The 12,986-nt window shown below is 35.3% G+C and overlaps 1 long non-coding RNA gene across 1 annotated transcript; it reads left to right on the top strand.

Moving 5' to 3' along the window:
* The first annotated feature begins 11,646 nt into the window (after positions 1–11,646).
* Positions 11,647–12,551, top strand: LOC133323241 (uncharacterized). The gene is made up of 3 exons (XR_009754069.1): positions 11,647–11,946; positions 12,048–12,208; positions 12,266–12,551. It is a non-coding gene; the product is annotated as an uncharacterized LOC133323241 (long non-coding RNA).
* Positions 12,552–12,986: the final 435 nt, after the last annotated feature.

The following is a 12,986-nucleotide window of genomic DNA, read 5'->3' as shown; positions in this document are numbered from 1 at the left end:
GAGGAGGCCGATTAGATGCACTACCGATTTGTTGAGGATTTGGAACTAAAGTAGTTTGCGGTGTGCTAGCATTAACAACGACAGGAGTTTCAGAGGGAGATTTCACCGACTTAAGATTGTGAATCTTTTCATTGATCTCCGACAAACAATCAATGAAACTTAGGTTTGATGATTGGTACTTCGAATCGGCAGAAGAGATTTTTTCAGATGTTGTACCCTCTAGTGTCAACAAATAGTCAATACACTTGTCGTAAGTGTCTTTGACTTTAGACCATAACTCTTGAAGTTCCGAGCTTTGAATTTCGAGGCTGAAAATCGTATGACTTTCTGGCTTAAGCATATGGTATGAGGCAATAAATTTGACCACATTATCTGAAGCGTGAATAAATTGTGTCAATGGTCACTCCATTGATTCTATAGAAAAACAAACGATAGCGAAGCAAGAAAGTCAAAAAAATCTATATTTTTACTATTTAAGGTCGACTAGAACCGAATGTAGGGTACACACAGTCGAATTTACAATAAGGATCGACCAAATAATACAAAGATAGTCGATAGGAACAAATAAAAACACAAAATTGTGTGAAATTTTCAAAAAAGGAACAAAAATTGCAGAAAATAAATTGAAAATCGCAATTACCGACAGTAGGGTGCACGAAATTTCAAATTATGCTATAATTTTACAGACAAATAATTTTTGTTGTAAAAGTAAATATCTATTTTTTCGCAAAAAATTACAACAATTTTAATAAAAATTGCCCAAAATGAGTTTTTAATTAATAACAAATTAATGCTTTGAATGCGCTTGTGAAATGCCGAAAGTAGGGTACTTTTCGTTAAAAAGTCCAAAACCCTTACTAAGTATCAACAAATATGACAATAATTTTTTATAAAATATTATTTATAAAATTTCACAATTTTTTACCACGTACCCACTGTGCAGTGGTGAATAACGAATACCGCACAAAAGGGAATAAAACACAAGCAGTGTTGAGTGAGCGGCTAACGCACTACAAACAGACCAACGAATTAACAGAGATGTGTGGGGAGAGCAAGATCTTGTTGGTACGTTTGTTTCTTAGTCGGCTCACACTAAACAAGACGGCTGGAATGCGAGAATGATATTTGTTGTTGATATCACACGATCAACAGAACGATCCAACAGTGAGAGTTGGGGAATGGATATGTTGTTGGTGTGATTGAGTGTTAGCAAACAGACGTTATAAAAAGGCGCGTGGAATATTAGAATATTATTGTTGTTGATGCGATATTAGAATTGTTGGTAGGTTTGAGAATAACAAGGAAAAGTAGAAAAAGGGCAAGATGAGTATTCGGATTGTTGTTAGTGCTTTTTCTCACTAGTGGCTGTCAAAGTCAACGAGAAAGCGGAGTGTATAGGTAGCCTTTAGTGAGAAATCGCCAATAAGCACTACACAACAGATTACTAGCAAACAAATTATGGCGAGAATATGCGACAATGAGTGGACTGTATATTTAGGAAAACACGCGTTAAGGCAATTGTAAGTCGACCAGTACGTGACGTAGCGAAAAATGTAGAAACAAATATTTTTTTGTAAAGCGAGATGTAAAAACGAAAACACTCGCGGTATGCTCAATATAAAAGAAACTGAACTACGTACCTTTGAGTTTATGATGTTGTTTGTGTATGATGTTTTTGGTGATTTTGGTGACTTATGCTGATGATGAGATGTTGTGTATGGTGAGGGGTAATGATATGTTTCTCCTTTGAAATAGCGAAAAGTGCGAAATTGTTGGTAGATTATCCGACTTGATGGGATCAAAATGCAACAACAATGCTAGTAAATATCCGGCTTGAATGGATCAAAATGTTGGCGTGATACCGATGAAGGGGAGAAAACCCAATAATGAAAGAAAAACAAAATAAAACAAATTTGGTATTAGAACATATTTTCAAACTTTATTTGGCAAGTTAGTGAGTTTCGAATGAAACAAAACTTTACCTTAATGCGTGCGTGTTCGATCGAAAGCGAGATTGCAAGTTAAATCAACGAGAGTTAGAAAGCAAGTTTAATCTACGATAGGGAGAATGCAAGTGATTACAACGAGAGTTAGAATACAAGCGAGGTCGCGGTGAGCAAATGTAGCGTAAACAAGGTCGAGATCACATCGACGACCGTAGCACTGGAAAGTCCTCTCTGCATCCGAACTGAGCGAATGTGACTTCTAGGAAAGAGCGGATACTCTCTCCTACAATCCGAACCAGGCGAATGTGACTCCTAGAAGAAGTGCAGAGAAGATTCCCCAATTGACTGAAATGAGTGGCAAATTAATGTGAATAATAATTGGTATGCTACGGAAGGGGTGAACAACATATCGAACATATAAATTGTCGTAAACATGTATCGAACCTAAACACACTATATACCATCATCTCTTATTGGTTCGGGGGTACCTTCTTCATCGCACTAATTGATACCAGAAGCTTTTCAAAATATTCCTTCCAGATCCTCAGCACGCTGTCTGTATCTGTCACCAGGTTTCCTTCTTCATCTCTACAGGAGAATGTGCCTACACCAAAACCTTCGGTTTGTTGTTTTACTCGTTGGTAAAATTTCCGGACTTCATTCTGACTCCTGTAAATCTCGATTTGCTCACGCTTACGTTTTTCTTGTTCTTTCTTATTTTTTCTGAAAACAAGTTTCTCCTCTCTCCTTTTCTCCCGATAATTCTACATCACATTACGTGTTGCTACTGTCTGCTGGGTTGCCCTATACGCTGCGTTTTTCACATCAGTAGCAAGCAGGTGGGTAAGTTAAGCGGAGTAGGCCTCGGATACCTGTTGTGTTTACAGCTTTACGACGTCGAATTTCCGTGTTGGGTTAGATCGCACCTTTGCTGCTACATTAAGACGAGTGTGAACCTTGGCTGCTACAAGGTAGTGGTCCAAATCGATATTCACTCCTCGGATCTATCGAACGTCTAATACACTGGATGAATTCCTTCCGTCTATCAAATCATGATCAATTTGATTTCTCGTAGCTTGATCAGGAGAAATCCAGGTGGTCTTGTGTATATCAAGATGCTTTTAATCTGGTGCTGCTAACGACCATGTTTTTTGCTGCCGTGAAGTCAATCAACCTCATGCCGTTGTCGGATGTTTCTTCATGAAGACTGAATTTTCCGACGGTGGGCCCAAAGATATTTTTCCTTCCGATTTTTGCATTAAAATCTCCTGGCAGAATTTTAATGTCATGTCCAGGACAGCGATCATATGCGCTGTTAAAATATGTCTTTGGTCTGCTCATCTTTGTCTTCGGTCGGAGCATGGTCGCAAATAATACTGATGTAGAAGAACTTCGCTTTTATGCGGATTATAGCAATTCGCGCATCTTATGGAGTGAATCTGGAGACGAGGTCTTTTAACCATAAATCCGCAGCCAAATTCATATTTCGTTTCATGACAGCTATAATACTGTGTGTAATCGTCTGATTCCTTGCGCATGTCCCTTTCCATCGCATTTCCTATAAGGCAATGTATTTCTTGAGTACATACATCAGCAAAAACTGCGTATGTTCTGTACAAAGTGCGCACATTACAAGTGCAGATTCGAAGATCGTGGTCTTTTATACGTTTGTAGTGGTCGTCAACATTAGGGTTTGGGTTTTTCTTTGCTTTTTCATAGTAGGAGGAGTTTTCCGAGTGTGGGCAACTAACCCGACGCCTCAACCAATTTTTTATAGTCCTTATGGGTGAACTCGCGGCACATATTAGCTCACTATTTCAACGGGTGATGAAAATAGTTACCCCAGGTGACACCGCGTGGAGGTCAGTGTCCCCAGTTGAGATGAAAGAGGGACCAAGATAAGCCTGGGCTTCGAGATGTTAAAGCCAATCAGAGCCGTTGCTTGGTATCTATCATCCCCTACGCCACCTCACAAGTTAGAGGTGTATTTTCTCTTTGATGACAAAGGATACCCTACCTTGTATAATTGTACAATGGGCACAGCTACCAACTGATTACAATTTTTTCTCAATGTGGCCGGTTCCATCGTATCCAAATACATATTTTTTTGTATATGTGTGTATAGTTTTGAGTACTATTTCAAATAAATTTAAAATAAATTGAAATATATTCAAATTTAATTTAAATGAAAATAATGTTTTTAGCGCGTCCGTCTGGAAGAAATTACTTTATTATTGATGAAACAAATATTTCATGGTATTCCCTACTGGATTTTGGAAAAAATCACAACTTTTCATTAATTTTTCGCGTTTTTAGTTAAGTGTTGAAATAATGTCAAATAAACACCACCAGTTGTTGCGTATATTTATTTTATATTTGGCAGAAGAAGCCACTACCTACATAGTTGATTTTTTGTTATTCAACTCAAGCTTCCCTACCTTGTATTATTGTACAATGCTCAGAACAGGAAAAAATTACTGTACAAAATATATTGATGACTCGTCTGGCATAGCTCTTAAGAGGGAAACACATAAAAAGGTTTCAGGAATGGCATGTTACCTTTGCTTTTTTGGGCTTTGTGTTGTTTGTTTGAAGAGTACCCGAGTACTCATAACCACTACTGTTACCTTTGCTTTGTTTAATGTAAATAAATAAAGGACAACGGCGGCCAGAATCAAGTTTGACTCTGATATTCCTTTATAAATTGACATTTCGTACAAAGCCAACAAAACAGACCAGGACTGAATCCTCGTGAAGGGGAAACACATACGAGGATACGGGCATGGCATGTTAAGTTGGTATGTAAATGCTATTTTATTATAACTAACCTACCTCATTATACGTCATTATTGAAGGTAACAGCAAATCCCAGCTGATTTGATTCCGACGTAATATTCGTGTCAACATGAATATGACAAATTATGTTTTTAAAAATTACACAACTGGAAAAGTTGGTATGCATAAAATTCTAAATTGTTCTTTATTATATGGCCTCCTGTATTCAATTACTCAATCTGAATGTTGGGAAAGTTTAAAGCAGTAAATTATTCTTCATAGAATAATTGGCAATTTCCAGAATTTGTATATGTTATACACGTATAATTGAATAAATAACACAATTAGAGGAAATATGTAGAATCGATAGAAATAAAAATTTGATAGATTTTCATTCATGTTTTTAAATTTTATTTGAAGATTCAAAAATATTAAATTTTTAAGTAAATGAAATTTGTTGAAAATGTGTGTGTTTTTTTACATTTTCCAGTCAAATGACACTAGTCTTAGTCTGTTTTTCCACAGGCAAAGAGGGGTGCGAGGAAGAAAAACAAAAATTTGCCTGTTCAGAATTAGCCGTATAGGCAAATTCTGCTTTCCTCTGTTCGTTGAAAACAATTTTGTTGACATTTCCTTTTGAACCTATGCACTTTACTGACACACAGCCGGCTTTTGTTTACAAACCTGTTTCTTTAATTTGTGCAAGTGAAATTTAATTTTTAATTTTTGCAATTTATATAATATAATATATAAAAAATAAATAAAATATTAAAAAAAATCTTTAAAATGCAAATACTTTTGACTTTTATTTTCTTTCTTTTGTATTTTGATTCGCAAATTTGGCAAAGAAAAATTTGCTAATGGAAAAGCAAGCGAAAATTTCAAAAGAGAAAACAAAAAATTTTGACAAATAAAAATCTGCCTGTGGAAAAGCAGACTTACAACGAAAAATGTTAATGTGGTTGTTGTGTCGTTTGTAGTACAGTCACACTTGCTGTTATACCATATTCTGACGGACATTCGAACAGCGTAGTTCGCTCTCAGAATTACCTACATGAATTAACCCGTTAATTCATGTCATCAGAATTTTCTATTTCAAATTTGTTGTTTCTCCTTTTACACCGAAATCTCAACTTATTTGTGTGTATTACCTATGAATTTAAATAGAAAAAATATTCTCTTTCTCCTGAATATAGTAAAAACCCATAGGTATTTACTTTTCATTCATGTTTTCCATTTTTTCTGAAAATGTTTTTTTTAATACATTTTTATATTTTGTATGGGGAACTAATTAATTAAGGGTCGAACAACGAATGAGAGAGCGAACAACGCTCGTCTGTACCAGACATTACCTTACACTTGGTCTGTTCCCGTACTGCTAGAATCTAAAAGATTTTACTATTTTTTCGACACATGGCATTGTAATTATTATAATTATGGTGGCCTTGTGTATATCAAGATGCTTTTAATCTGGTGCTGCTAACTACCATGTTTTTTGCTGCCGTGAAGTCAATCAACCTCATGCCGTTGTCGGATGTTTCTTCATGAAGACTGAATTTTCCGACGGTGGGGCCAAAGATATTTTCCCTTCCGATTTTTGCATTAAAATCTCCTGGCAGAATTTTAATGTCATGGCCAGCGATCATATGCGCTCTTAAAATATGTCTTTGGTCTGCTCATCTTTGTCTTCGGTCGGAGCATGGTCGCAAATAATACTGATGTAGAAGAACTTCGCTTTTATGCGGATTATAGCAATTCGCAATTCTTTTAACCATAAATCCGCAGCCAAATTCATATTTCGTTTCATGACAGCTATAATACTGTGTGTAATCGTCTGATTCCTTGCGCATGTCCCTTTCCATCGCATTTCCTGTAAGGCAATGTATTTCTTGAGTACATACATCAGCAAAAACTGCGTATGTTCTGTACAAAGTGCGCACATTACAAGTGCAGATTCGCAGATCGTGGTCTTTTATACGTTTGTAGTGGTCGTCAACATTAGGGTTTGGGGTTTTCTTTGCTTTTTCATAGTAGGAGGGGTTTTCCGAGTGTGGGCAACTAACCCGACGCCTCAACCATTTTTTTATAGTTCTTATGGGTGAACTCGCGGCACATATTAGCTCACTATTTCAACGGGTGATGAAAATAGTTACCCCAGGTGACACCGCGTGGAGGTCAGTGTCCACAGTTGAGATGAAAGAGGGACCAAGATAAGCCTGGGCTTCGAGATGTTAAAGCCAATCAGAGCCGTTGCTTGGTATCTATCATCCCCTACGCCACCTCACAAGTTAGAGGTGTATTTTCTCTTTGATGACAAAGGATACCCTACCTTGTATAATTGTACCATGGGCACATTATTATAACTAACCTACCTCATTATACGTCATTATTGAAGGTAACAGCAAATCCCAGCTGATTTGATTCCGTCGTAATATTCGTGTCAACATGAATATGACAAATTATGTTTTTAAAAATTGCACAACTGGAAAAGTTGGTATGCATAAAATTCTAAATTGTTCTTTATTATATTGTTGTAGTACCCACTGTTATACATGCACGTTCTCAAAACGAGAGGTCGATATCGTTTAACTATACCTAGATGACAGTGGTATCGATTTATTTATGTTTGCTCCGGCTCTTCTCAGTCAGCACTCTCAGTGGTGTGCATAACAGAGACAACAAGAAATTCAGTTACTAATATAAAATAAAATTCAAAAAGATAGGAATTGTTGTTGCGTTATTTTCAAGACAGCGTTTTTTTCTGGTATCCAGATGTTAATGGATACCTTCATCGCCCACCCTATGGATTCCGACATGAATCCCCTTTTTGGGCTCCCACTAAGGTGAGATACCCCCAAAATCTATATTGACTTCACCCTTATTTTACATTATCCCCTTTGATAATTTATTAAAACATATTATAATATTTAATTTCTTTCATTCTTTTTCATTTCATAACTTCTTTTAAGTTTTATTCAACTAATTCAAAGAAAAACAAATATTAGATTTACTTAAATCTAGCGGGAAGCATATTCTTATGTATAATATAAATGAATTCAAACGATGATTACAATTAAGGAAAGTTCATACAAAATTTGAAATAAATTCGTATGTTCATCCCAATTCTCGTGCCACTGTGCACTAAATTATTTTATAAAGGACGTATATATAACCTATCGGGCTCAATGGGTCTATCCTGAAATATTCACACTAAATTTGGTTGTGAAAAGGGATCAACATTTAACAGAAAATATTCCAAAAGAAAAAAACTTATATATAAAGTATATATAAAATAGGCTTAAATTTAAATTTATAAAAAAAAGGAATAGAAGAAAATATTTAATTGAGTATTCTTTTCAAATTTGTATATGTATGTATACATACATACTCAAGTACATACATATATACATATAGGTTGATGGAGCCAACTTTAACTTCATATGCCTGAATTACAAATTAATATATATTACTTACGTATATATATATATAGGTATGTACCATGTATATATGTATCAGTATATATATAAAATAATGTATATTAAATAATATATTGAATAATTAGTATGTAATATTTCCTTATATTAACATACATCTATGTAAACTTATATATATATATATATATATATATAGAGTACTTTGGTATAGACCAGAAACGTCTAACTGTACTCGGCTGACCGTCGAGGATATGTGGTCCCTAACCTCCCCGTCTGTGACTGGTTGGATAGGGTACCAGATGACACAAAAGATGGGCGCAGACTGTCTCTTTACTTACAGTTGTACGTAACTCAAAAACATTACCGGGAGCTTGATACATCTGCTTGCTATGTCCAGCAGGATGTACTTGCGCTGTGGATGACGATGGAGTTGGTGGTGGTAATTGATTTTACTAAATGGTCCACAAAGGTGTTAAATTTTCATATTCCTTAATGCACAAATTTACTGCTGCTTCGGTGTGGCTAAATGACATCCACAATTGATAGCCGGCATCAACAAGTTGTGACTGGGTTTGATTCACTTTTCAGAAATTTGAATGAAATACCGCTATGAATGAGGGCACGTGGTTTCCAAAAACTACACACTGAGGTGCTCACGCGGTTGGGTACCGTTAGATATACCGTTATTGCAAATTTCTGAAAAAAAACACAATTATGTATAAGCTGCCTGCTTTATAGGGATTTGCAGCTAAATGGTAAACTCACCAAGGAAAAGCTCAATTACCAGCCAAACAAAATAATACTCCAACTGGTGTATTAATTAAAATTTCAATTGAGGCTGTATCTTTTCACTTCGCACCTATTAATTTAGTTACTTTACACAACTGCAGATTTTTTGGCCTGTACGTCTTTCTTTTTCACTTTGCACTTTTGAAATGACGCCAAAATTTTAATCAATGCAAAAAGAGAAAGAAATAAGGGCACCTTAGTCCGATAAAAAGCTGGCAAGGAATCGACTAATCGATATCATAATCGATCATTGCCTGATGACAGATGGTTTATGGTATGTTTACACGAGGGTGACATAACAATATGGCCTCCTGTATTCAATTACTCAATCTGCCTGTTGGAAAGTTTAAAGCAGTAAATTATTCTTCATTGAATAATTGGCAATTTCCAGAATTTTTATATGTTATACACGTATAATTGAATAAATAACACAATTAGAGGAAAGATGTAGAATCGATAGAAATAAAAATTTGATAGATTTTCATTCATGTTTTTAAATTTTATTTGAAGATTCAAACATATTAAATTTTTAAGTAAATGAAATTTGTTGAAAATGTGTGTGTTTTTTTACATTTTCCAGTCAAATGACTTTGACACTAGTCTTAGTCTGTTTTTCCACAGGCAAATTTTTATTTGGCAAATACTGAGTTTGTAGGCGAGAGGGGTGCGAGGAAGAAAACCAAAAATTTGCCTGTTCAGAATTAGCCGTACACGCAAATTCTGCTTTGCTCTGTTCGTTGAAAACAATTTTGTTGACATTTCCTTTTGAACCTATTCACTTTACTGACACACAGCCGGCTTTTGTTTACAAACCTGTTTCTTTAATTTGTGCAAGTGAAATTTTATTTTTAATTTTTGCAATTTATATAATATAATATATAAAAAATAAATAAAATATTAAAAAAAATCTTTAAAATGCAAACACTTTTGACTTTTATTTTCTTTCTTTTGTATTTTGATTCGCAAATTTGGCAAAGAAAAATTTGATAATGGAAAAGCAAGCGAAAATTTCAAAAGAGAAAACAAAAAATTTGACAAATAAAAATCTGCCTGTGGAAAAGCAGACTTACAACGAAAAATTTTCATGTGGTTGTTGTGTCGTTTGTAGTACAGTAACACTTGCTGTTATACCATATTCTGACGGACATTCGCTCTCAGAATTACCTACATGAATTAACCCGTTAATTCATGTCATCAGACTTTTCTATTTCAAATTTGTTGTTTCTCCTTTTACACCGAAATCTCAACTTATTTGTGTGTATTGCCTATGAATTTAAATAGAAAAAATATTCTCTTTCTCCTGAATATAGTAAAAACCCATAGGTATTTACTTTTCATTCATGTTTTCCATTTTTTCTGAAAATGTTGTTTTTTTTTAATACATTTTTATATTTTGTATGGGGAACTAATTAATTAAGGGTCGAACAACGAATGAGAGAGCGAACAATGCTCGTCTGTACCAGACATTACCTTACACTTGGTCTGTTCCCGTACTGCTAGAATCTAAAAGATTTTACTATTTTTTCGACACATGGCATTGTAATTATTATATGGTGGCCTTGTGTATATCGAGATGCTTTTAATCTGGTGCTACTAACGACCATGTTTTTTGCTGCCGTGAAGTCAATCAACCTCATGCCGTTGTCGGACGTTTCTTCATGAAGACTGAATTTTCCGAAGGTGGGGCCAAAGATATTTTCCCTTCGCTGCCAAGACAGCGATCATATGCGCTCTTAATATATGTCTTTGGTCTGCTCATCTTTGTCCTCGGTCGGACCATGGTCGCAAATAATACTGATGTAGAAGAACTTCGCTTTTATGCGGATTATAGCAATTCGCTCATCTACTGGAGTGAATCTGGAGACGAGGTCTTTTAACCATAAATCCGCAGCCAAATTCATATTTCGTTTCATGACAGCTATAATACTGTGTGTAATCGTCTGATTCCTTGCGCATGTCTCTTTCCATCGCATTTCCTGTAAGGCAATGTATTTCTTGAGTACATACATCAGCAAAAACTGCGTATGTTCTGTACAAAGTGCGCACATTACAAGTGCAGATTCGCAGATCGTGGTCTTTTATACGTTTGTAGTGGTCGTCAACATTAGGGTTTGGGGTTTTCTTTGCTTTTTCATAGTAGGAGGGGTTTTCCGAGTGTGGGCAACTAACCCGACGCCTCAACCATTTTTTTTATAGTTCTTATGGGTGAACTCGCGGCACATATTAGCTCACTATTTCAACGGGTGATGAAAATAGTTAACCCAGGTGACACCGCGTGGAGGTCAGTGTCCACAGTTGAGATGAAAGAGGGACCAAGATAAGCCTGGGCTTCGAGATGTTAAAGCCAATCAGAGCCGTTGCTTGGTATCTATCATCCCCTACGCCACCTCACAAGTTAGAGGTATATTTTCTCTTTGATGACAAAGGATACCCTACCTTGTATAATTGTACCATGGGCACAACTACCAACTGATTACAATTTTTTCTCAATGTTTAAATGAAAATAATGTTTTTAGCGCATCCGTCTGGAAGAAATTACTTTATTATTGATGAAACAAATATTTCATGGTATTCCCTACTGGATTTTGGAAAAAATCACAACTTTTCATTAATTTTTCGCGTTTTTAGTTATGTGTTGAAATAATGTCAAATAAACACCACCAGTTGTTTTTTTTTTTTTTGTACTTCTACTTCGTCAAGTATGTTGGTGGTTAGAACACTTTCGTGCCCATTCACCATGACCGGTTATTGGTTACTTGAAAAGTATCAGTACTCTTTTATTTTCGTTTTCTTTTTGTTTACAGTATGTGTGTGTTTACAGAATGTAGTGATATGAAAGGAATACATAAGAAAACAAAACAAAATCAAAACTAAAGGAAAAAAGAACTTTAAGCAAAGATGATGATTGTTTACAAATAAGAGTCAAACTTCAATTTTGCAAAGTGCAATAAAGTTGATTAATTCATCTATATTTTGTTGGTTATTGGACATCAGGATTTCCGGTAAGTTGTTAAATTTCTTGAACAAATCAAAATCATTCCTATGATTTTGATGCTTTCTGCAGAAAAAAATAATGTGTTTTTCATCTTCAATTTCGTTGCAGGTTTCACAAAGATTTGAGTCAGCAATTCCAATTCTGTGGAAATATTTTTTGGTGTAAGTATGACCAGTGAGCAATCGATTAACAATCTTTATATTTTCAGGTTTCATGTTTGATGAAAAAAACCAGGGCTGTTTAGCAGGCGCCGCGAAGAATTGGTAGAAGTAAGTTCCTTTAGTCCGTGAGATGTCCTTGTAATCTTCTATGAACTCATTCCACAGGAGTGACTCAATTCGTTTCAACGCATCTGTGACCGACAGACAGAAGTTGATTGGTGAACCAACATTTGCAGCATGCTTCGCAAAATAATCGGCTGTTTCATTGATTGGTATACCGACATGTGAAGGTGTCCAAACAAACGAAATTTTATTTAAATGCGAGTTAACTATTTTGTTTAAAATGTTGTACACTGTGAAATTGTGAGATGTGTTGTTTTTAAGCAGAAGACAAGCATTTTTGCTGTCTGTAAATAAAGCAGCTGTGCTGACACCGTCTTCGATCATCAAATCGATTGCCTTTTTAATTGCACATAGTTCACCAGTGAGAGAAGATAGTTTTTCATTAATTTGGAAAACGAAATTTTGATTAGCAGATATATTGCAGACAGCGCAACCTGTGTTGTTGTTAAAAACGGCAGCATCCGTCGCCCAAATAGAAACGCCTTCGGATCTGAAGTCGTTAATTAATTCGTAGTAGTGAGCTTTGAAGTATTCCATTGGTGTATTGTTTTTGGTAGTATTAAATACATCTAGCATGAAATCTACCTTGTTCGTTGGATGTTGATTGTAACCAATTTTTAAATTTTCAAAAATTGTGCGAAACTTTGAATAAACATATCCAAGACTAGTCTTTCTTGAGATATTTGAGGTGAAGTATTCACACAGAGAAGAGTTGTATATTTTAAGTCTTATCAATTCTTTAGCCCCCAAATGTTGTGCTCTT

This window comes from Musca vetustissima, unplaced genomic scaffold, assembly GCF_032173495.1.
Source record: "Musca vetustissima isolate MV318-11 ecotype Yass unplaced genomic scaffold, APGP_CSIRO_Mvet_v1 utg63975, whole genome shotgun sequence".
NCBI classification, from domain to species: Eukaryota; Metazoa; Arthropoda; class Insecta; order Diptera; family Muscidae; genus Musca; species Musca vetustissima.
This window is presented reverse-complemented; position numbering and strand designations above follow the sequence as displayed.